Below are 23,894 nucleotides of genomic sequence, written 5' to 3' on the forward strand. Positions count from 1 at the left end.
ACACTTGTAACACAGTGAAACACGGATGCATCTCACCTGCAGCAAAATGTTGATAATAGAGATGGCTTTAGTGGTGTCTATGACCAAGTTGTTCACATGAAGGAGCTTATTTTTCCTTGAAGCACATGTAGAGCCATATATGAGGGAATTGACTGCCAGTGATGTTGTCATAGGTACATCGAAAATAATGTACAAATATTAAGAATATCAGAAGGGGTTTTTGATGTTGTTATGAATAAGGGAGGCTTGAATGCATTAATGGAACCAGAGTTGGCTCTTAGGCTGAGGATTTAATTCCTCTCTGAGTTGAAGCATGTACCTAGAAGTGTAAATTTCTTGGTACCAAAAAGGAAGGATGTTGGACAATGCACGCTAATTGTTTAAGTGACATGTTGCAGGTTTCTCAACTAAATCAAATAAAACAATAGTAATGGCATCCAACAGAGTGTCCCACAACATAAAAAATTCGGTCAATGTCTTTCTTTTATAATGCTTCTTATAAAATTTAAAGAATCTCCAGAATAAACTATCCGAGAGAGTGCATATTTTACACAGATCGGTCTGGGCTTCCTAAAATCTTCTAACAGCTTGAGGATTATGTTTTTCCTATATATTATTTCATTAGAATATATATTTCTAATGTAAGGGAGGTTGGATTTTGGTGTAAAAAACCCAGGTTTGTATACTATAGAAGCAAGTGAAAAAACACTTCAGTGTAGTATAAATATGCAACAAAGTTTTGAGGCTCTCCATCAACAGGTAGTTATTGTAGTATTGGTAACAATCATGACTCCAAAAGATACAATTTCAGGGGGTAAGTGGGGCCAAAGATATTCATTTCCTACATAATGCAGAAGGTTTGGTCTAACTTCATTTCACTCTTGGCTATGCTTATGAAGGATAAATACAATGACTTTGTGCATTAAGAAATAACATAAGAATGCAAGGAAATTTGTAGAATTTTTGTTATATCATTGTGTAAGAGAGAAAGTATATTATGTTGGGCTTCCTAGTCACCCAGGCCTTTAGTTGAAATATTCACAGAGAAAGAAAGGACAACTCTTGTGAAAGCTAGATGAGAGGATAAAATGATTTATGTCGCTGAAAAGAATAAAGAAATATGCAATAGCCAAAAGTAGTGCAAGAAAGGAACGCCTTTAATTGCTAAATGAACCAAGATACTGAATGAAAAAGAACAACCCACTACAAACTTTTACTAGAAGAAAACAACAAAGTCTGTTATGAAATTATGTACTGAGACTACTGATGGTTTTTCCATAGAAGCTAAAGAGAATGCTTTGGTTTGGTATCATCTTGATGTTGATCTGGACAACATATTATTGAGGTTTTTGTTTATAGGTCTACTATGGGGTCAAGGTCTATGGAGAAATATTCTAGCTACAAGTTTATGTATGTAAGCTAATGATGGCTTCCATCAATCTCAATCTATGCAGTTTCTTAGGCACGAGAAGATGCTACCTCTGCAATTTGGTCATGGATTGAAAACAAAGCAGCAAAATGTTGATAATAGAGATGGCTTCACTGGTGTCTTATATGAAACAAAAGGTTTTGTAAACCATACTTCAACAGATGACAAAAATTTCTCTTTCAAAATTGGATAAAAGGACCATTGGATAACAAGTGGCATAGTTGACCCTGTTTAAAGGGAGGTCAATAGATTTTCAGGAATATTTACAACACATAGAAATTTGCAGGTAGGATATCAACAATCAAAGAATCAATTTCCAATTTGATGGTAGAGGATTTTCTATCATTTTCGTATTCCTTGTCGCAACTTAAAATTTATTTTATTTTTAGTTTACTGTTAGGATTTTATTCCTAAAATCTTGTAATAGCTTGAGGATTATGTTTTTCCTATATATTCTTTCATTGGTCATGGATTCAAAACAGAGCAGCAAAATGTTGATAATAGAGATGGCTTCAGTGGTGTCTATGACCAAGTTGTTCATTCGAATGGTTTTTCTTTATGTTCTCTAGATCATCCAACAATGCCCAATTTGCAGTATCGATGAGATAGGGAAGAAATGAAGAAAGTTGAGTATAGCTTTATGGAGAGTGTAAGCCATTGTATAGTGGAAATCTTCCAAGTAGAGAAGTTACTCATAATTCAAAAGTTTTCAAACTTGGTTGCTATTGAAAAAGTTTCAGTTCCTTGAATTTTTACAGCTATATTAATGGAGAGTTTAAGGCTTTGTCTAGTGGCAATATTCAAGGAGAGAAATTACTCATAATTCAAAAGTTTGCAAACTTGGTTGCTATTGAAAAAGTTTCAGTTCCTTGTATTTTTACAACAGATTCAAATTTGCAGGCAGGATATCAACAATCAAAGGATCAATTTCCAAGTTGATGCTAGAGGATTTTCTATCATTTCTGTATTCCTTGTAGCAACTTAAAATTTATTTTATTTTTAGTTTACTGTTAGGATTTTATTCCTAAAATCTTGTTTCCAAATGTCTAGGAAAAGAGTAATTAATTTATCCTACAAATTTTACTACTAATTATATTTTTACATGAGGAATTAGCCCATGGATAAAGTAGAGTATATTTTTCAAATAAATTACATGAAACAAAAGCGTTTGTAAACCATACTACAACAGATGACAAAAATTTCTCTTTCAAAATTGGATAAAAGGACCATTGCACAACAAGTGGCAGAGTTGACCCTGTTTAAAGGGAGGTCGATAGATTTTCAGGAATATTTACAACAGATTCAAATTTGCAGGTAGGATATCAACAATCAAAGAATCAATTTCCAATTTGATGGCAGAGGATTTTCTATCATGGTCCATGGATGAAATAGAAATTAAACAAAAACTCAGAAAGGAGATTAAGGTTGTTACCGGAGATGAAGTAGTCCAGAAACGTCCAGAAATGTCCCTGAAAGTTGAATCGCCCAGAAACAAAGCCTACATTCATCCAATGAGTGCATCAGCATTTGACTGACTGAGAAATTGAACAAAGCTTTGACTAAATCAGTCTTGTTACTTATCCTTGCTGCTAAACGACAAGTTCTATCACTGGTTTGAATGGTATATAGTCATGGATTCAAAACAGAGCAACAAAATGTTGATAATAGAGATGGCTTCAGTGGTGTCTATGACCAAGTTGTTCATTCGAATGGTTTTTCTTTATGTTCTCTAGATCATTCAACAATGCCCAATTTCCAGTATCAATGACATAGGGAAGAAATGAAGAAACTTGAGTATAGCTTTATGGATAGTGTAAGCCATTGTATAGTGGCAATCCTCCAAGCAGAGAAGTTACTCATAATTCAAAAGTTTGCAAACTTGGTTGCTATTGAAAAAGTTTAAGTTCCTTGAATTTTTACAGCTACATTAATGGAGAGTTTAAGGCTTTGTATAGTGGCAATCTTCAAGCAGAGAAATTACTCATAATTCAAAAGTTTGCAAACTTGGTTGGTATTGAAAAAGTTTCAGTTCCTTGTATTTTTACAACAGATTCAAATTTGCAGGCAGGATATCAACAGTCAAAGAATCAATTTCCAATTTGATGGTAGAGGATTTTCTATCATTTCCATATTCCTTGTAGCAACTTACAATTTATTTTATTTTTAGTTTACTGTTAGGATTTTAGTCTTGTCTTATTGATGATGAATTTGGATCTGGATTTGAAATGTTTGACATAAAAAATTAATACTCTGGATCTTTTGGAAAACCAATCAATTAATCAAGATGCAATAACATGACAATTATGTTTGTATTGATCCATACTTAATTGTCTAGGTTTCCCTTTGATCACAATGAGGATGAGTTGTTTTTTTGTTGGTTTTAATGGTTGATCACAATGATGATGAGTTGTACATGGTGTTTCACATGACCTTGTGGTAATAAAATCTAATCCCAAAGCAAAGAAAGCTGAGGGAAAATACAAATACGAATGTAATTGCAAATGTAAATACAAATGCAAATGCAGAGGATTCTTTGTCTGAGACTCCTTAGACTATCAAGTGGCATTTGTGGCGAACATGAGAAGGAGGTTTCGAGAAGGATGTCAAGAGCCGAACAACAAAAGGAAGCACAATGTGAAGCATATAGTTAGTTAATATATGCTTTTCCATTTATTCCTAGGAGAACAATTTGTCTGTCTATACAAAACACAGAAAATTAGAGACAACAATAATATTTCTGAAACAAATCTGATTTATCATGGTTTGAACCAAGTGTTCTGCACCTTCTATCTATTAGAATTTTTAAAAAGTTTTTCCTTCAGGATAGGCCAAGGATTTTTTTAGGAAGTGATGAAAAGTATCTGTTTCTGTTAAAAAATAAAAAAATCAAGCTCGTAGTGTCACATTAAAATCAACCATGGTTAAGAAAGCATAAACAAGAATTGAAATCTTCAGGGGCTCAACAAAATAATGGAACACTCTAGGGGCATTGGGAAATGGCAAGATGAGAAAAAGTAAGCTTTTGAATTGTCAAAGTAAAAATTTGCAAAATTTTCTTAAAACTATGCCAGAATTTCTATTATTTTCTCGGCGAAAACCTCACCTCGTTAGACTATGGCATTGTGGATATTACAAAGTGAACTTCTATGGCCTCTACTTTTTTATTTGGCTTGGGATTCTCAATCAAGTGTGGAACGGAGTTCTTTCGAAAGGGTTGGATTTTCCATTCCTGGATAGTTTAACATTGTGTTGAGTAAGTGTGGAATAGAGTTCTTCCAAAAGGGTTGGGTCATTCATTCTTGGATAGTTTAACGTCATGCCCAGTTCTCTCGAAGTTTCAGATTTTAAGGCAGGTTCTATTGTTTATCCAGTGTAGCTTCATAGTTTTAGTTCCATTTCTAAGATGTCTTTCCACCTAATTTTAAAATTTCAAACCATGCCATGCTTCCTCTTTCCTTTAGCTGTCAAGCCCTAGGCTTTGTGCTTTTCTTTGATTGCTTGAGCCTTGTCCTGAGTATAAGAGGGAAAACCTCTTTATATCTATTTGACATGTACGAGAAAAGAAAATGTGTAGGGATAGACACTTTCATCCTCAAAGGGTAGCAAAGATCTCCTCCAAAAAAGGAAGATATGAGAAGCAACCTATGAAGCGAGTGGTAGAAAGAATGGGCACCTCACTAAAAAATGGGGGCAGAGTGGGAAACCAAAATAAAGAATAGGAGAATCCCCAATGTATCCCCCATAGACCCATTCCCCTAAAACTTAAAATAGAGAATTGGGATGTATTTTTACTAGGCTACACTGGACTCTCATTCACATTCATGATGACCAAGCTAGCCAGTCTATACTTGGCTGAAAATACTAATATGGAATGGAATTTCAACAAAAGGTTGTACAAATTGAGGAATCCCATCATGCGTGTATCCCACTGAGATGAGAAAGACAAAGAAGCCATCCTACAAATAGAGACAAAACAGAGTACATACATTGCAAACACATCACTGATAGAGAGAGAAGAATGAAGCAAAAAGTATTGAGGCATCGGGAAGGTTTTGCAGCCATTTAACAAGGTTTTCTTATGTTATCACAATATTTATCATGGGTTTCAAGATAGGGCCATACAAGGTATTAAAATCTTAAAAGCTATGAATCTGATCTCTAGAAAGAAAATCAGTCCAACCATTAGGAGGCCAATTTTGTTACAGGGCAGAAATATATATCGGAGAAATTCATATCATGCCATTGTAAAGATAACTAGAATATCATGGTTAAAAGCTTTAAAAGTAAACCACAACAGGGGGATTGGCTCTAGCCACCCTAGTTTTGTAAGAAATTTTTTTATATCAGTAATAAGTATTAAGAACATCTTTTAATTCCCAAAATAAAACAAGTTCGTATCACTATTGATATCAATGAACATTGCAGAGCAAGGCAACTTTGCAGAGAAAAATTTAGATCTAAATAAGAAAGAAATCATGGTTAAAATGTTAGAAGGTGGTGATGTGAATGCAAAAGGAATGCATACCAGGCTTCACAGAACCCTCATTTCTAGTCTTGGTTCAAAGGCCACAACACTGCCTTTCCATAAAGTGCAACAATCGAAATTACAATTTTTGCACCCATTTAAGAAGTTTTTCTTATGTTATCAAAATATTTATCATGGGTTGCAAGATGGGGCCATCCAAGGTATTAAAATCTTAAAGGCTATCAATCTGATCTCTAGAAAGCAACTTAAAATTTATTTTATTTTTAGTTTACTGTTAGGATTTTAGTCTTGTCTTACTGATGATGAATTTGGATCTGGATTTGAAATGTTTGACATAAAAAATTAATACTCTGGATCTTTTGGAAAACCAATCAATTAATCAAGATGCAATAACATGAAAATTATGTTTGTATTGATCCATACTTAATTGTCTAGGTTGCCCTATGCCGGATTAGCTCATCTCAGAATTTGAATTATTTCAACGGGTGGATAGCATTTTCTTGATTATTTTAAAATTGTATTTTTTAAAATTGAAATGAAGATAAGTTATTGTACTAAACCCAACAGATGAACGGTTAGTGCTTAAGATTGTTAAATTGCAGTGTTTTTGTCGGGTTTTCAAGAATTATTGGAGTGTGCGGCTATCGGCTTACCTATGCAATGACAATCCATGCCTGGTTTCTCATGGGTTGCAAGACGGGGCCATCCAAGGTATTAAAATCTTAAACCCTGGGCTATCCAAAACCGTGAAGTTTGAAATTTGACAGTAGTAACACATCAATCAGTTTCTAGTCAGAATCATTTTTTTATAATAAAAGTGGATTCAACACCATCAAGAAGCCTCGCTACCCAAAACCCCAAATTTTGATAGCTGTAATACAGATTGGCTAAATAATTTGCATAATTTTCTTAAAATTATGCCAAAATTTCTATTATTTTCTAGGTGAAACCCTGGCCTCGTTAGACTACGGCATTGTGGATATTACAAAGTGCACTTCTATGGCCTCTGCTTTTTTATTTGGCTTGGGATTCTAAATCAAGTGTGCAACGGAGTTCTTCCAAAAGGGTTGGATTTTCCATTCCTGGATAGTTTAACATTGTGCTCAGTAAGTGTGTAATAGAGTTCTTCCAAAAGGGTTGGGTCGAGGCATTGGGAAGGTTTTGCAGCCATTTAACAAGGTTTACTGATGTTATCAAAATATTTATCGTGGGTTGCAAGATGGGGCCATTCAAGGTATTAAAATCTTAAAGGCTATCAATCTGATCTCTAGAAATCAAATCAGTCCAACCATTAGGAGGCCAATTTTGTTACAAGTCAGAAACATATATCCAAGAAATTCATATCATGCCATTGTAAAGATGGCTAGAATATCATGCATAAAAGCTTTAAAAGTCACTTCCAACCCACAACAAGGGGATTGGCTCTGGCCACCCCAGTTTTGTAATAAATTTTTTAGATTAGCAATAAGTACTAAGAACATCTTTTAATTACCAAAATAAAACAAGTTCGTATCACTATTGATATCAAAGAATATTTTAGAGCAAGGAAAATTTGCAGAGAAAAATGTAGATCTAAATAAGAAATAAATCATGTTTAAAATGTTAGAAGGTGGTGATGTGAAAGGAAAAGAACTGCATACCACGATTCACAGAACCCTCATGTCTGGGCTTGGTTCAGAGGCCACAGAATTGCCTTTCCATAAAGTAAAACAATCGAAATTACAATTTTTGCACCCTTTTAAGAAGTTTTTCTTATGTTATCAAAATATTTATCATGGGTTGCAAGATGGGGCCATCCAAGGTATTAAAATCTTAAATGCTATCAATCTGATCTCTAGAAAGCAAATTAGTCCAACCATTAGGAGGCCAATTTTTTATAGGGCAGAAATATATATCGAAGAAATTCATATCATGCCATTGTAAAGATGGCTAGAATAGCATGCATAAAATCTTTAAAATCCACTTCCAAACTAGAACAGGGGGACTGGCTTGTGCAAGGAGGCTATCACATCAACCCAGGAACTTGCACTTCAAAGCCAGCTTCCAATTGGTAAAGATTTTTGTGCCAACAATGCTTTATGAAGCCTCTCTAAATTGTTATGTATGTGTGAATATTCACAAAAAACACCCAAAAACAATGTTAAGATACACACAATAATCCCAAAATAGGGACACCGGAAGTTACGATCAGGACCTTACCTGAACAAATTTTTTGTACTGCCTGGTACTTACTATGTTGTACAAACCTATAACTTATATTTGTGTCAACAAATGAGTATGTCGTTGAATCTGTAGGTGTATTCACCGACAAAGACATGTGTGCATTTTGGAGGCAGATAATGAGTCTATTCAAGACTAGGTCTTAGCAGGTCAAGACATGTGTGCATTTTGGAGGTAGATAATGAGAATTTTGTCAGAGTTTTCTTATTTTGTTTGTTGGTTTTAATGGTTGATCACAATGAGGAAGAGTTGTACATGGTGTTTCACATGACCTTGTGGTAATCAAATCCAATCCCAAAGCAAAGCAAGCTGAGGGAAAATACAAATACAAATGTAAATACAAATGCAAATGCAGAGGATTCTCCATATGAGACTCCTTAGACTAGCAAGAGGAACTTGTGGCAAACATGAGAAGGAGGTCCGAAGGAGGAGGTCAAGAGCGAAATAGCACAAGGAAGCACAATGTGAAGCATTTAGTTAGTTAATATATGCTTTTTCGTTTATTCCTAGGAGAACAATTTGTCTGTCTGTACAAAAACACGGAAAATTAGAGACAGCAGTGATATTTCTGAAACAAATTTGATTTATCATGGTTTGAACCAGGTGTTCCACACCTTCTATCTATTGGAATTTTTAAAATGTTTTTCCTCCAGGATAGGCCAAGGCTTTTCTTAGGAAGTGATGCAAAGTATATGTTTTTGTAAAACAATAAAAAAATCAAGCTTGTAGTGTCACATTAAAATCAATCATGGTTAAGAAAGCATAAATGCGAATTGACATACTCAGGGGCTCAACAGAATAATGGAACACTCTAGGGGCATTGGGAAATGGAAAGATGACAAAAAGTAAGCTTTTGAATAGTCAAAGTAAAAATTTGCAAAATGTGCTTAAAATTATGCTTGAATTTCTATTATTTTCTAGGCAAAACCCTGGCCTCGTTAGACTACGGCATTGTGGATATCACAAAGTGCACTTCTATGGCCTTTGCTTTTTTATTTGGCTTGGGATTCTAAATCCAGTGTGCAATGGAGTTCTTCCAAAAGGGTTGGATTTTCCATTCCTGGATAGTTTAACATTGTGTTGAGTAAGTGTGGAATAGAGTTCTTCCAAAAGGGTTGGGTCATCCATTCTTGGATAGTTTAACATCGTGCCCAGTTCTCTCAAAGTTTCAGATTTTAAAGCTAGGTTCTATTGTTTATCCAGTGCAACCTCATAGTTTTACTTCCATTTCTAAGGTGTCTTTCCACCTAATTTGAAAAGTTTAGACCATGCCATGCTTCCTCTTTCCTTTAGCTGTCAAGCCCTAGGCTTTGTGCTTTTCTTTGATTGCTTGAGCCTTGTCCTGATTATAAGAGGGAAAACCTCTTTATATCTATTTGACATGTACGAGAAAAGAAAATGTGTAGGGCTGGACACTTTCATCCTCAAAGGGTAGCAAATATCTCCTCCAAAAGAGGAATATATGAGGAGCAACTTATGAAGCGAGTGGTAGATAGAATGGGCACCTTGCTCAAAACTGGGGGCAGAGTGGGAACCCAAAATAAAGAATAGAAGAATCCCCAATGTATCCCCCATAGACCCATTCCCCTGAAACTTAAAATAGAGAATTGGGATGTATTTTTACTAGGCTACATTGGACACTCATTCACATTCATGATGACCAAGCTAGCCAGTCTATACTTGGCTGAAAATACTAATATGGAATGGAATTTCAACAAAAGGTTGTACAAATTGGGGCCATCCAAGGTATTAAAATCTTAAAGGCTATCAATCTGGTCTCTAGAAAGAAAACCAGTCCAACCATTAGGAGGCCAATTTTTTTATAGGGTAGAAATATATATCGGAGAAATTCATATCATGCCATTGTAAGGATGGCTAGAAAATCATGCATAAAAGCTTTAAAAGCCACTTCCAAACCAAAACAGGGGGACTGGATCTAGCCACTCCAGTTTTGTAGTAAATTTTTTAGATCAGTAATAAGTATTAAGATCGTCTTTTAATTACCAAAATAAAACAAGTTCATATCACTATTGAGATCAAAGAACATTACAGAGCAAGGCAAATTTCTAGAGAAAAATGTAGATCTAAATAAGAAAGAAATCATGTTTAAAATGTTAGAAGGTGGTGATGTGAAAGGAAAAGGAATGCATACCAGGGTTCACAGAACCCTCATGTCTGGCCTTGGTTCAAAGGCCACATCACTGCCTTTCCATAAAGTGAAACAATGGAAATTACAGTTTGAACTCCATATAATAAATTTGTCACAAGATTAAAGCTAAAGATAAGACAGAAAAATACTAATATGGAATGGAATTTCAAGAAAATGTTGTACATCTTGAGGAATCCCATCATGTGTGTACCCCACTGAGATGAGAAATACAAAGAAGCCATCCTACAAATAAAGACAAAACAGAGTACATACATTGGAAACATAGCACTGATAGAGAGAGAAGAATGAAGCAAAAAGGACCAAGGCATTGGGAAGGTTTTGCAGCCATTTAAAGGTTTTCTTATGTTATGAAAATATTTATCATGGGTTACAAGATGTGGCCATCCAAGGTAATAAAATCTTAAAGGCTATCAAGAATAATAATATGGAATGGAATTTCAACAAAGGGATATGCCATTTTGGAAACATACCATATAACATCACATAGGTCACAATCAAAAGATGAAGATGGTCCATGAGGCATGACATTAAAGCCACTAGCAATGATGGCACTACACAACGGAAGTTTCTGCAAGGAGGCTCTCACATCAAGCCAGGAACTTGCACTCCAAAGCTAGCTTCCAATTGGTAAAGCTTTCTGTGCCAGCAATGGTTTATGAACCATCTCAAAATTGTTACGTATGTGTCAATATTCACAACACACACCCAACAACAATGTTAAGATACACATAATAATCCCAAAATAGGGACCCCAGAAGTTACGATCAGGAATTTACCTGAACAAAACTTTTGTACTTCCTGGTACTTAGTATGTTGTACATGCATGGAACTTATATTTGTGTCAACAAATTAGTATGTGGTTGAACCCACAGGTGTCTTCACCGAGAAAGACATGTGTGCATTTTGGAGGCAGATAATGAGTCTATTCAAGGCTAGGTCTTAGCAGGTCAAGACATGTGTGCATTTTGGAGGGAGATAATGAGAATTTTGTCAGAGTTTTCTTGTTTCTTTGTTGGTTTTAATGGTTGATCACAATGAGGATGAGTTGTAAAAGGTGTTTCACATGACCTTGTGGTAATCAAATCCAATCCCGAAGAAAAGCAAGCTGAGGGAAAATACAAATATGAATGTAATTGCAAATGTAAATACAAATGCAAATGCAGAGGATTCTCCATCTGAGACTCCTTAGACTATCAAGAGGAATTTGTGGCGAACATGAGAAGGAGGTCCGGAGAAGGAGGTCAAGAGCCAAACATCATAAGGAAGCACAATGTGAAGCATTTAGTTAGTTAATATATGCTTTTTCGTTTATTCCTAGGAGAACAATTTGTCTGTCTATACAAAAACACAGAAAATTAGAGACAACCGTGATATTTCTGAAACAAATCTGATTTATCATGGTTTGAACCAGGTGTTTCACACCTTCTATCTATTGGATTTTTTAAAAAGTTTTTCCTCCAAGATAGGCGAAGGATTTTTCAGGAAGTGATGCAAAGTATCTGTTTCTGTAAAAAATAAAAAAATCAAGCTCGTAGTGTCACATTAAAATCAATCATGGTTAAGAAATCATAAATGAGAATTGACATCTTCAGGGTGTCAACAGAACATAGCTGTATCCAAGACAAATTTGATTTTAACATTATTTCAAATGCAAGCCAACTTCCAGTCCGAAATCGACAAACAAAAATAACCACTCTGCATTAGTTTAACGCACCTGTTTCTAACTTGTATCAACAGGTAACTTGTAGGGCTTTGTCCTTACGTAGAGTAGAATCAATCCTCCATACACCTGCAGGTTTTCATGAACAACAAACATAAAGTAAAATTTAAGAGAACAGTGACCCGAATATATATAAAACTTCATAACTACCACCATAACATGCAGAGGGCACCATATTCTGAGGGCAAAACGATCTGCAGAAAAAATGGCCTATGTGGCCCCCCTACAGTGAAGAAAGAGTCGCCTCGTCCTCTGCAGCCCTCGTCGAAACCCTTCTCCCTTCTCTGCATGTCCAGCGCCCTCCTCTGCAGCAACTCCACTGCGCCCTCCTCCACATCCCCACCCTCTTCTACATCAAATGCGGATATCCGCGTGCAGGACGGGTTCAGGAACATGGTTATGGTAAAGTTTGGTATGTAATAGAAACCAATTTATTAACTAATAATAACTGATATATTTACTAATAACTAATACGTTAAGGTATTTTAAGGATTTTTTAATTAGACGGCTGATTTCTATTCAATCGTCTAACATTACATCTAACAGCTACGATTAGAACACAAAGGCATTTGGGGGGATTCATTTCAAAGGGAAACACCTTACGGCATAATTAAACTAAAAATACTAAATTCATTTTAGGACTAAGGTTTAAAATTTAGCTAATTTAGGGTTCACTGATTGGTAGATTGAAATATTTTGTTAACTGTAATATTGAATTGTTGTGATAGAGAATCCAAACCTATTCAACTACAAGTCTTATTGTAATGATAATATTTTTATTGAAAAATACATCTTAAAAAGTTTTACATTTTGTATGTAAATATAAATAAATATATTTAAAAGATAATTGTTCTTAAAAGCAAAATTAATATATTCCTTAAAAAAAATATAAATATGAAAATAAGTTTGTTTTCTGTACTAATTTGATAATCATTTTAATTTACTATTAATAATTTTTTACTAGTTTTTTAATTAATATTAAATAAACTTATATAATATTGGTTAAAAGTCATTAATTTGATAATCATTTTAATTTACTATTAATATTTTTTTACTATTTTTATTAATATTAAATAAAATTATTTTTATTAATATTAAATAAAATTATATAACATTAGTTAAAAGTCATTTATGAACTTGAACAAATTTTTTTAATAAAAAAATAATGTATATAAATAATTTTTATTTCTAAAATAATTATATAATAAAAAAAAAAAAATATTTTAATATTTTCTATATTTGTTTATATTTATAGTTTAAAACTATTTTCATAATTAATAAGTTATGTAAAATATATGGTTTTAAGAATTTTTACCAAATTATTAGTTACTAGCATTTGCACCATATGTTGCAAAGAACACGCCGTAAGGCAATAGAAAAGGAACTAGTAGCTTGAAGTGTCTTGTAAAATCAATGCAATCTCTACACATCATTATAATGTTTCAAAATTATATATTTACAATGTTCAAGATCATTCAATCAACATTTATTACGATGACAAATAACAATATAAAGACCTGGCAAATAGGCTTGTGATCAATGTATGAGTGTATGAGGACACAAATGAGAATGATGAAGGTACTTTCTTTGGAAACAACTTATGAATGGTGCTAGTTAATATTTACAATAAACATATGATAGATATTGTATAAAAATCAATTTTGGAAACAAGTTACAATTCTAATCAAAATCAATGTATCTATCTATCTATTTTTTTTTATATAAAGATTAAAGTCATGATAAGTCAAGTTGATTGTTAGGCATGGATATCTTGTTCTTGCATAAAATTTTGTATAAAATACCATAGATGTTGTAAGCCATTGTTGAGGGAAGGGACAGATGGAAAGAGGCACAAAAAATCTGATGGCTTCTTCAATGTTCCAAGCATTCTTGTAGCAAGCTGCATTGTGATGATCTCCATTATCCAATGATGTGCATGTGATTAGTGACCATCTTGACTACTATGATAGCAGTAAGAATGCTCCAGACAAATATCCCACCAAAACTAAGTACAAGGTCAGCCCATCATAAAGAACTATATACATAATAACATATATTAAACAAGAGGGCATGGGTCCAAGCATCACACCATACATAAATAGGAAGCAGATTACCAAAGTAAATTCAAGCAGCCTGAAAATTTTCACCACAGATCATGGTCCTTTGCCTTCTCTAGAATGTACGAGCTTGAAAGGTCTTATTCGTCTCTATTACATAACCAAAAGCAACCCTGGAAATGTCAAACTTGGGTATGAGGTGCAAATTATCATATGCTTTTCTCTTTTGTGGATCAGACAGAGTATCATAAGCCTGATTTATCTTAGAAAAGGCTGATAATTAAGTAAGCTTGTCCTCCAATGTGAACTCGAGGGATGCAACTGTTCTCTCTAGCTCATCCTTACAACATTTCAGCGTATCCACACGAGTATCTGAATTTCTCAATGTTTCTTTCAGTGAGCTAAGGTGGTCCTCCAAATTTGTTTTTCTTGACCAACTCTCTGCAAAGAAGCTTCTAGACCATTCCTCTCTCTTTTATAGCCATGTAAAGTTATTTCACAATTCTCAAGTTCAGTGTTACAATGACACTATCTAGATCTAATAAAAATCAACCACTAGTTTAACAAAAGTATGATCGTGAAGGAGGCATTACCAGTGTCATGGGTGTATTTCAAATTTCAAAATCAACTAATGGATACTTTACCAATGTCTATAAATGAATGTTCGCAGATTAATTGAAGCAACCCGTAGACTACGATATCAAATTGTGTTGAAATTAGAGAAGTAATTGGAAACAACAAAAAATTCATATAATATTGTTCTAGTTTACATTCCTTATTCAAGACCTTTGTAAGGACACATCCTAAAGGAAAGAGTAAAGGTATTGGCACTTATAAGTTGGACTCCATAAAGAATTGTTGTAAATATGTTAGTATGACTTCACCACCATGGCAAAAGTTGAATCTTTCAAAACATAGCTTATTGTTCAGCTTACATGTTTGAAAATTACATGAACCTGTAGAATCAAAGTCTAATAACATCAATTAGACAACCATATGCAGCTGAACAAGAATTTGGATTCTCTTAGAATGGCCCAGATTATGCAGTTTGCAGAGCTGATAATGTTCCCCGAATACATTCTGCAAGAAGAGAGGTCTTTCGATTCAAACAGAGGTATCTCCAACAAACATTCTGTAAAATATATAGGAATATTTCAGGGATAATAACCAGAGATAAACCAAGTTTAATAACAAGACCATCATTTTTTCCCAAGATTTTATTGTTTTCTTTGTAAGTAATGCCGGCCAACTTTTATTCCCTTCACCTATGAAAGTAAATTTAACTGTGAATTATTCAATCAAAGCTATGTTAGTCTAGACTTTTTCTGAAAGTGTGCTTCAATATTCACCATTCAACAACAAATGATGAAAATTTATTGCAACAAAAATACATATTTACGAATCAAGAGGGATCAAGGAAATATTGTTTGAGATTTTACTGAAATATTACCCTTCCAAACAATATCTAAATCTAATCACCTAGAAAAGACGTCACTCCTCTCTTGTATCTTATTCTAATGCCTTCTATCAAGGCCTTCAAATGTATGAGCTTACTCGTGACCATTAAAGCCAAGATGCATTTGTGTCCTTACCTCAGACCTCCAAAGTTTATCATGTATGCTTCTGGGAATAATGTGAAAATGTGTCTGGAATGATCATGTCGCATTTTTCAGATACACATGACAAAAATATTATTCTTCCAATGAATAATAATTAATGCAAAAATAGTTGTTGTCGAAATACAAGATCTTAAAATGCCTTACATGGAATATCACTTGTCCAGCAACAACATCATTATTAACTCATAAATTGAATGAATATGTCATGTGAACTTTAGTAAGCTCGTAGATGATGCACACATATCTTTACAATCATCTTCTTTATGCATATTGTGTGTTCAATGAGAAAATTTATTTAATATCTAATAAGTGCAATATTGTAAATCTCCTCTCACTTTCTTGTAATTAGAAAAGGTTGTGTAAAAAAAACACAAATATACTGCATCTCTTTGAAAATGTATACAACAAAGATTTACTCTTTTTATTTAAAATCTATGTAAGAAGCATCAAAAATCAAAGCACCCAGGCGTCCTGTTCATTACATGCAATAACTCTGAAGTTGATGTTGCCCCTGGCTGCTTGTTTCCCTTTAGCTAAACCATTATAAACTTACGATCATACTTCCAGGGGTTATCTACGGGGGACTTCATGGCCTCAAGGATCTTGGCAGCTTGTTTAGCTCTTTTTTGATTGAAAAAAGCATACCCCCCATTACAATAGGGAAGATTGAAAGACGCCACTCCTCTCTTACATCTTATTATAATTCCTTCTATCAAGGTCTTCAAATGTATGAGCTTACTCGTGACCATTAAAGCCAAGATGCATTTGTGTACTTACCTCAGACTTCCAAAGTTTATCATGCATGCTTCTGGGAATAATGTGAAAATGTGTCTAGAATGATCAGGTCACATTTTTTCAGATATACATGACAAAAATATTAGTCTTCCAATGAATAATAATTAATGCAAAAACAGTTACTGTAGAAATACAAGATCTTAAAATGCCTTACATTGAATATCACTTGTCTAGCAACAACACCGTTGTTAACTAATAAATTGAGTGAATCTGTCATGTGAACTTCGATAAGCTCGCAGATGATGCACACATATCTTTACAATCATCTTCTTTATGCATATTGTGTGTTCAATAAGAAAATTTATTTAATATCTAATAAGTGCAATATTGTAAATCTCCTTTCACTTTCTTGTAATTAAAAAATTTGTGTACAAAAAAACACAAATACACTGCACCTCTTTGAAAATGTATACCACAGAGATTTACACCTTTTATTTAAAATCTATGTAAGAAGCATAAAAAATAAAAGCACCCAGGTGTCCTGTTCATTACATGCAATAACTCTGAAGTTGATGCTGCCCCTGGCTGCTTGTTTCCCTTTAGCTAAACCACTTAAACTTACGATCATACTTCCAGGGGTTATCTAGGGGGAATTTCATGGCCTCAAGCATCTTGGTAGCTTGTTTAGCTCTTTTTTAACTGAAAAAAGCATACCCCCATTGCAATAAGGTAGATTAAAAGACATCACTCCTCTCTTATATGTTATTTTAATGCCTTCTATCAAGGTCTTCAAATGTATGAGCTTACTCATGACCATTAAAGCCAAGATGAATTTTTGTACTTACCTCAAACCTCCAAAGTTTTTCATACATGCTTCTGGGAATAATGTGAAAATGTGTCTGGAATGATCATGTCGCATTTTTCAGATACACATGACAAAAATATTAGTCTTCCAATGAATTAATAATTAATGTAGAAACAGTTACTGTAGAAATACAAGATCTTAAAATGCCTTACATGGAATATCACTTTTCCAGCAGCAACATCGTTGTTAACTAATAAATTGAATGAATATGTCATGTGAACTTCAGTAATCTCACAGATGATGCACACATATCTTTACAATCATCTTATTTATGCATTTTGTGCATTCAATGAGAAAATTCCCGGACCTCTGGAATTCTCAAACCCTCCAACCTCGCATCTCCATTGGTAGGAGAAGACAAGCTGCATGTAGAGTCCTCGAACACGTCCTGCACGTGAGCATTCAAAACCCCCAAATTCTGGACTTGATAGACAACATCATTATTCTTTGTATCTGCATCCCATACCGACCCAAGAGAGCCTGAATTCTCATATGCAGCTGAAATTTCTGATGGAAGTAGAGAACCCATTTGGCAAGATGCATGCATGAAGTACTGAATGTGCTAATAATTAATGCAAAAACAATTATTGTAGAAATACAATATCTTTAAAATCATCTTCTTTATGCATATTGTGCGTTCAATGAGAAAATTTCTGGACCTCTGAAATTCTTAAGTTGTTCCAGGTATCCAAACCCTCCAACCTCGCATCTCCATTGGTAGGAGAAGACAAGCTGCATGCAAAGTCCTTGAACACGTCCTGCACGTGAGCATTCAAAACCCCCAAATTCTGGACTTGATAGACAACATCATTATTCTTTGTATCTGCATGCCATATCGACCTAAGAGAGCCTGAATTCTCATATGGAGTTGAAATTTCTAATGGAAGTAGAGAACCCATTTAGCAAGATGCATGCATGAAGTACTGAATGCGCTAAAAATTAATGCAAATACAGTTACTGTAGAAATACAAGATATTAAAATGCCTTACATGGAATATCACTTGTCCAGCAGCAGCACCGTTGTTAACTAATAAATTGAATGAATCTATCATGTGAACTTCAGTAAGCTCACAGATGATGCACGCATATCTTTACAATCATATTCTTTATGCATATTGTGTGTTCAATGAGAAAATTTATTTAATATCTAATAAGTGCAATATTGTAAATCTCCTTTCACTTTCATGTAATTAAAAAAGCTGTGTAAAAAAACACAAATACACTGCATCTCTTTGAATACAACAGATATTTACTCTTTTTATTTGAAATCTATGTAAGAAGCATCAAAAATCAAAGCACCCAGGTGTCAAGTTCATTACATGCAATAACTCTGAAGTTATGCTACCCTTGGCTGCTTGTTTCCCTTTAACTAAGCCATTATATACTTACGATCATACTTCCAGGCATTATCTAGGGGGAACTTCATGGCCTCAAGTATCTTGGCATCTTGTTTAACTCTTTTTTGATTGAAACAACTATACCCCCATTGCAATAGGGTAGATTAAAAGACGTCACTCCTCTCTTATATCTTATTCTAATGCCTTCTATTGAGGTCTTCAAATGTATGAGCTTACTCATGACCATTAAAGACAAGATGCATTTGTGTACTTACCTTAGACCTCCAAAGTTTATCATGCATGCTTCTAGGAAGCCCTCCAAAGTTTATCATGCATGCTTCTGGGAATAATGTGAAAATGTGTCTGGAATGATCATGTCGCATTTTTGAGATACACATGACAAAAATATTAGTCTTCCAATGAATAATAATTAATGCAAAAGCAATTACTGTAGAAATACAAGATCTTAAAATGCCTTACATGGAATATCACTTGTCCAGCAACAAAACCATTGTTAACTAATAAATTGAATGAATCTGTCATGCGAACTTCAGTAAGCTCACAGATGATGCACACATATCTTTATAATCATCTTCTTTATGCGTATTGTGCGTTCAATGAGAAAATTTTTGGACCTCTAGAATTTTTAAGTTGTTCCAGGCATCCAAACCCTCCAACCTCGCATCTCCATTGGTAGGAGAAGACAAGCTGCATGCAGAGTCCTCGAACACGTCCTACACGTGAGCATTAAAAACCCCCAAATTCTGGACTTGACAGACAACATCATTATCCTTTGTATCTGCATCCCATACCGACCCAAAAGAGCCTGGATTCTCATATGCAGCTGAAATTTCTGATGGAAATAGAGCACCCATTTGGCAAGATGCATGCATGAAGTACTAAATGCGCTAATAATTAATGCAAAATCAGTTACTGTAGAAATACAAGATCTTTACAATCATCTTCTTTATGCATGTTTTGCGTTCAATGAGAAAATTTCCGGACCTCTGGAATTCTTAAGTTGTTCTAGGCATCCAAACCCTCCAACCTCGCATCTCCACTGGTAGGAGAAGACAAGTTGCATGTAGAGTCCTCGAACACGTCCTACACATGAGCATTCAAAACCCCCAAATTCTGGACTTGATAGAAAACATCATTATTCTTTGTATCTGCATCCCATACCGACCCAAGAGAGCCTGAATTCTCATATACAATTGAAATTTCTGATGGAATTAGAGCACCCATTTGGCAAGATGCATGCATGAAGTATTGAATGTGCTAATAATTAATGCAAAAACATTTAATGTAGAAATACAAGATCTTAAAATGCCTGACATGGAATATCACTTGTCCAGCGGCAGCACCGTTGTTAACTAATAAATTGAATGAATCTGTCATGTGAACTTCAGTAAGCTCGTTTATGCATATTGTGTGTTCAATGAGAAAATTTATTTAATATCTAATAAGTGCAATATTGTAAATCTCCTTTCACTTTCTTGTAATTAAAAAAGTTGTGTAAAAAAAAGACAAATACACTGCATCTCTTTGAAAATGTATACAACAGAGATTTACTCTTTTTATTTAAAATCTATGTAAAAAGCATAAAAAATTAAATCACCTAGGTGTCCTGTTCATTACATGCAATAACTCTGAAGTTGATGCTGCCCCTGGCTGCTTGTTTCCCTTTAACTAAGCCAATATATACTTACGATCATACTTCCAGGGGTTATCCAGGGGGAACTTCATGGCCTCAAGCATCTTGGCATCTTGTTTAACTCTTTTTTGATTGAAACAAGTATACCCCCATTGCAATAGGGTAGATTAAAAGACGTCACTCCTCTCTTATATCTTATTCTAATGCCTTCTATCGAGGTCTTTAAATGTATGAGCTTACTCGTGAGCATTAAAGACAAGATGCATTTGTGTATTTACCTCAGACCTCCAAAGTTTATCATGCATGCTTCTGGGACTAATGTGAAAATGTGTCTGGAATGATCATGTCGCATTTTTCAGATACGCATGACAAAAATATTAGTCTTCCAATGAATAATAATTAATGCAAAAACAGTTACTGTAGAAATACAAGATCTTAAAATGCCTTACATGGAATATCACTTGTCCAGCAGCAGCACCGTTGTTAACTAATAAATTGAATGAATCTGTCATGTGAACTTTAGTAAGCTCACAGATGATGCACACATATCTTTACAATCATCTTCTTTATGCATATTGTGCGTTCAGTGAGAAAATTTCTGGACCTCTGGAATTCTTAAGTTGTTCCAGGCATCCAAACTCTCCAACCTTGCATTTCCATTGGTAGGATAAGACAAGCTGCATGCAAAGTCCTCGAACACGTCCTGCACGTAAGCAATAAAAACCCCCAAATTATGGACTTGATAGACAACATCATTATTCTTCGTATCTGCATCCCATACTGACCCAAGAGAGCTTGAATTCTCATATGCAGCTGAAATTTCTGATGGAAGTAGAGCACCCATTTGGAAAAATGCATGCATGAAGTACTGAATGCGCTCGGGAATATTTGAGGCCTGATCATGGGAGGTTACAAGAATTATGGAGTTTGATGTGCGGGAGATCTGGGAAGGACATTCAGTCCTACAGCCCACGTTCAAGCCAGTTTTAAGTAGGTTAGGCTAGCTAGGGAAGGAGATTAGGTTAGTTAGGCATTGAATGTTTCTATTTGTAATTGAACTTATAACTCACAGGTCCCAAGATTGAAACCTGGCTCTGATACATTCAGATCTGCGCAAAACAGTTTTACATCAGCCTGGTAACTTGCTTCTCGTTACCTCTAAAAAAACGGAAGGAACTTAAAATACGATTTTGGAAAACCAGAGATTGATAGATGTGAGTTTGAAAACACCCTAACCGGTTTACCACGACGAAAGGAAACCTTCTTCATGATTCTCGAATAGAAACCTTCTTCACGATTCTCGAACAAATTCTCTTCACTCTTTGTCTTGAACCGATTCTTGCTTTACATGGATTTTTTCAGAATATTGTGAAATGGTCATTATTGTAGTCCCAATAAAATCCCACACAAATGAGTTGCAGTTCTCGCTCCCACAAAAGTGCGTTAGTTGCAGGGCCACGTCGAAGGGTATTCACAACCTGGTCTTGTAGCTCTTTGGCCCTTTTGCAAATGCGTTACCCTCTGGATTTCTTGGGTATTTTGATCTTTTGTAGTTGGGTTAGCCCTACGGCTCTCCATGACTTGCTCTTGCAACTTTTAAACTTTTAGTGCTTTGCATTGCCTTTATGGGTTTCGGCTATATGTTTCACATCTCTTTGCGACCTACTGTAAATCCAATAATTTCCATGCCAGAATCTTGAATTTTCAGCTTCGGCTTCATCTTCTGTGAGTCCACGGAATTTGTGTGCTTGTAAAATTCGACCTGGAAGATATGTACAGCGAGGGCAAGTGCAAGGTCTCCACACGGAGAAGCACCTGGAAGTGGAAGCAGCGTAGCGTCACCTGGAAGTGGAAGCAGCGCAGCGTCCAGCGAGGGCAAGCATCGATCTGCTGGGTTGCATCGTATACCCGCGGGGTCGCATTGTATACCAGTCTGATCAATTGGATGGGTAAGATCATTTTCATCGTCTAACATTTAAATCAAAGGCTCAGACATGTACACGTAACCCAAAAGCAAAGTTGATTTCAAATGGAAACGCCTTACGGCGTAAAAATATTTTTTTCCGACTCTAGCTCGTATTTCTAGGTCGTACTTGGAGTTATGTGCATCTATGAACATATTGTTTATAACCATTAAAATCAATCATATAGATCTTTCCATCCATAATGGTGTTTGGATTCCCCATGCTTCATGTAATCTGGCTTTATTTCAAACCATGTATTTGTAATGAGAATGTACATGCCCCCATTCATACGACCTCAAATTCTTTGTGGTCCTGTTACACATAAATTCCCATCTACCACTACTACATGTTTAAGATGACTATAAATATTGCTAGCAATGGCACCTCGTGCACTTATTTCATGCCTTCATGCGTTTGTAATGGGATCATAAACTTAGAAGCAAAGGAGGGAATAACCTGTGAGATGGCACATACCAGACCCTCCAACTACATATTGTTTGTTGTCAATTACTCCTATGAGGCAACTAAAATGAGGAGTTGACATGGATGCCATCTTTGTCCACTTATTCTTCCTTGGATCATGCATCCACACATCCCTTATTGCTTCTTTACAAAATAGAGCACCGCCAATGACATAAAGCTTTCCTTGCATGACTGCTGATGCGACACCCAAAATTACTTTCCCTCTAGTCAGAGCTCGATCATAGGGTATTGGAGGAAGTGCCTACCACCTATATCTCTTTGGACATACTTGGTAAATTATAGTAACACAGTCATAACCCAAGACAAAGTGACCTGCATCTAGAGGTTGGAAACACAGTAACTACGCTCATACAAAACTCTGAGCCGCACAAGAAGAACAATCAACTACTCTCCCTCCCTCCATTCATATCTCTCTATCCACGAAAATTTGTCAAAAAAATGGCACAGGTCATAGGGAGTCCTTATTTCATAATCAACACCCTTTCCATGTATTAGAGATCGTCTAGTACGTGACACACTTCGATCCACCCATTTTGTTGTCAGTACACATGGACAGAGCAACAAATATCTCAAATAGAACATCAAATTCATCCCTTCATGGGAAATATCAATCTGCAAGGAAATCATACATGTAGGATTTGGAAATCAGTTGTATACTTTACATTGGAATTCAACGAATTCTGCCCTCGATTTAAAAATCACTTCTCGCTTTTACACGCATTACAACCTTGTCATGGGTTGGAAGAAAAAATTTGCTGGCCGACAAAACATGAAACATAATTAATTCCAAATACGTTAAGACCGTTGTGGCCCCTTAATTTTACTGGTCAGTATGAGAAACTAACTCCCTCCCTTGCCTTGTGGCTCTCATGATACCTACCTCCAAGTAAATCACAAATCATATGTGCAGGTTCATTGTATTTACATTCTAGATTTAACTTGGAAATCAAGAACCAGAGTTTTAAGTTGCAATTTAACTACCACCTTCAACCTTGCCTGGTATGTGATGCATTGTCCTCCTTTATTATAACATCCTGAATTCAATCTCTTTGGAATTTATTTGAATCATTTAATCCATTATATCCCCTTCAAGATGATTGCTCTGTCCTAGATGCAATAAAATGAATGCTTATTTGCAGCGCACACCTCTACTAT

Source organism: Pinus tabuliformis, chromosome 5_2, assembly GCF_031772625.1.
Source record: "Pinus tabuliformis cultivar Carrire ecotype Pingquan chromosome 5_2, CPIR1, whole genome shotgun sequence".
Classification (NCBI taxonomy): Eukaryota; Viridiplantae; Streptophyta; class Pinopsida; order Pinales; family Pinaceae; genus Pinus; species Pinus tabuliformis.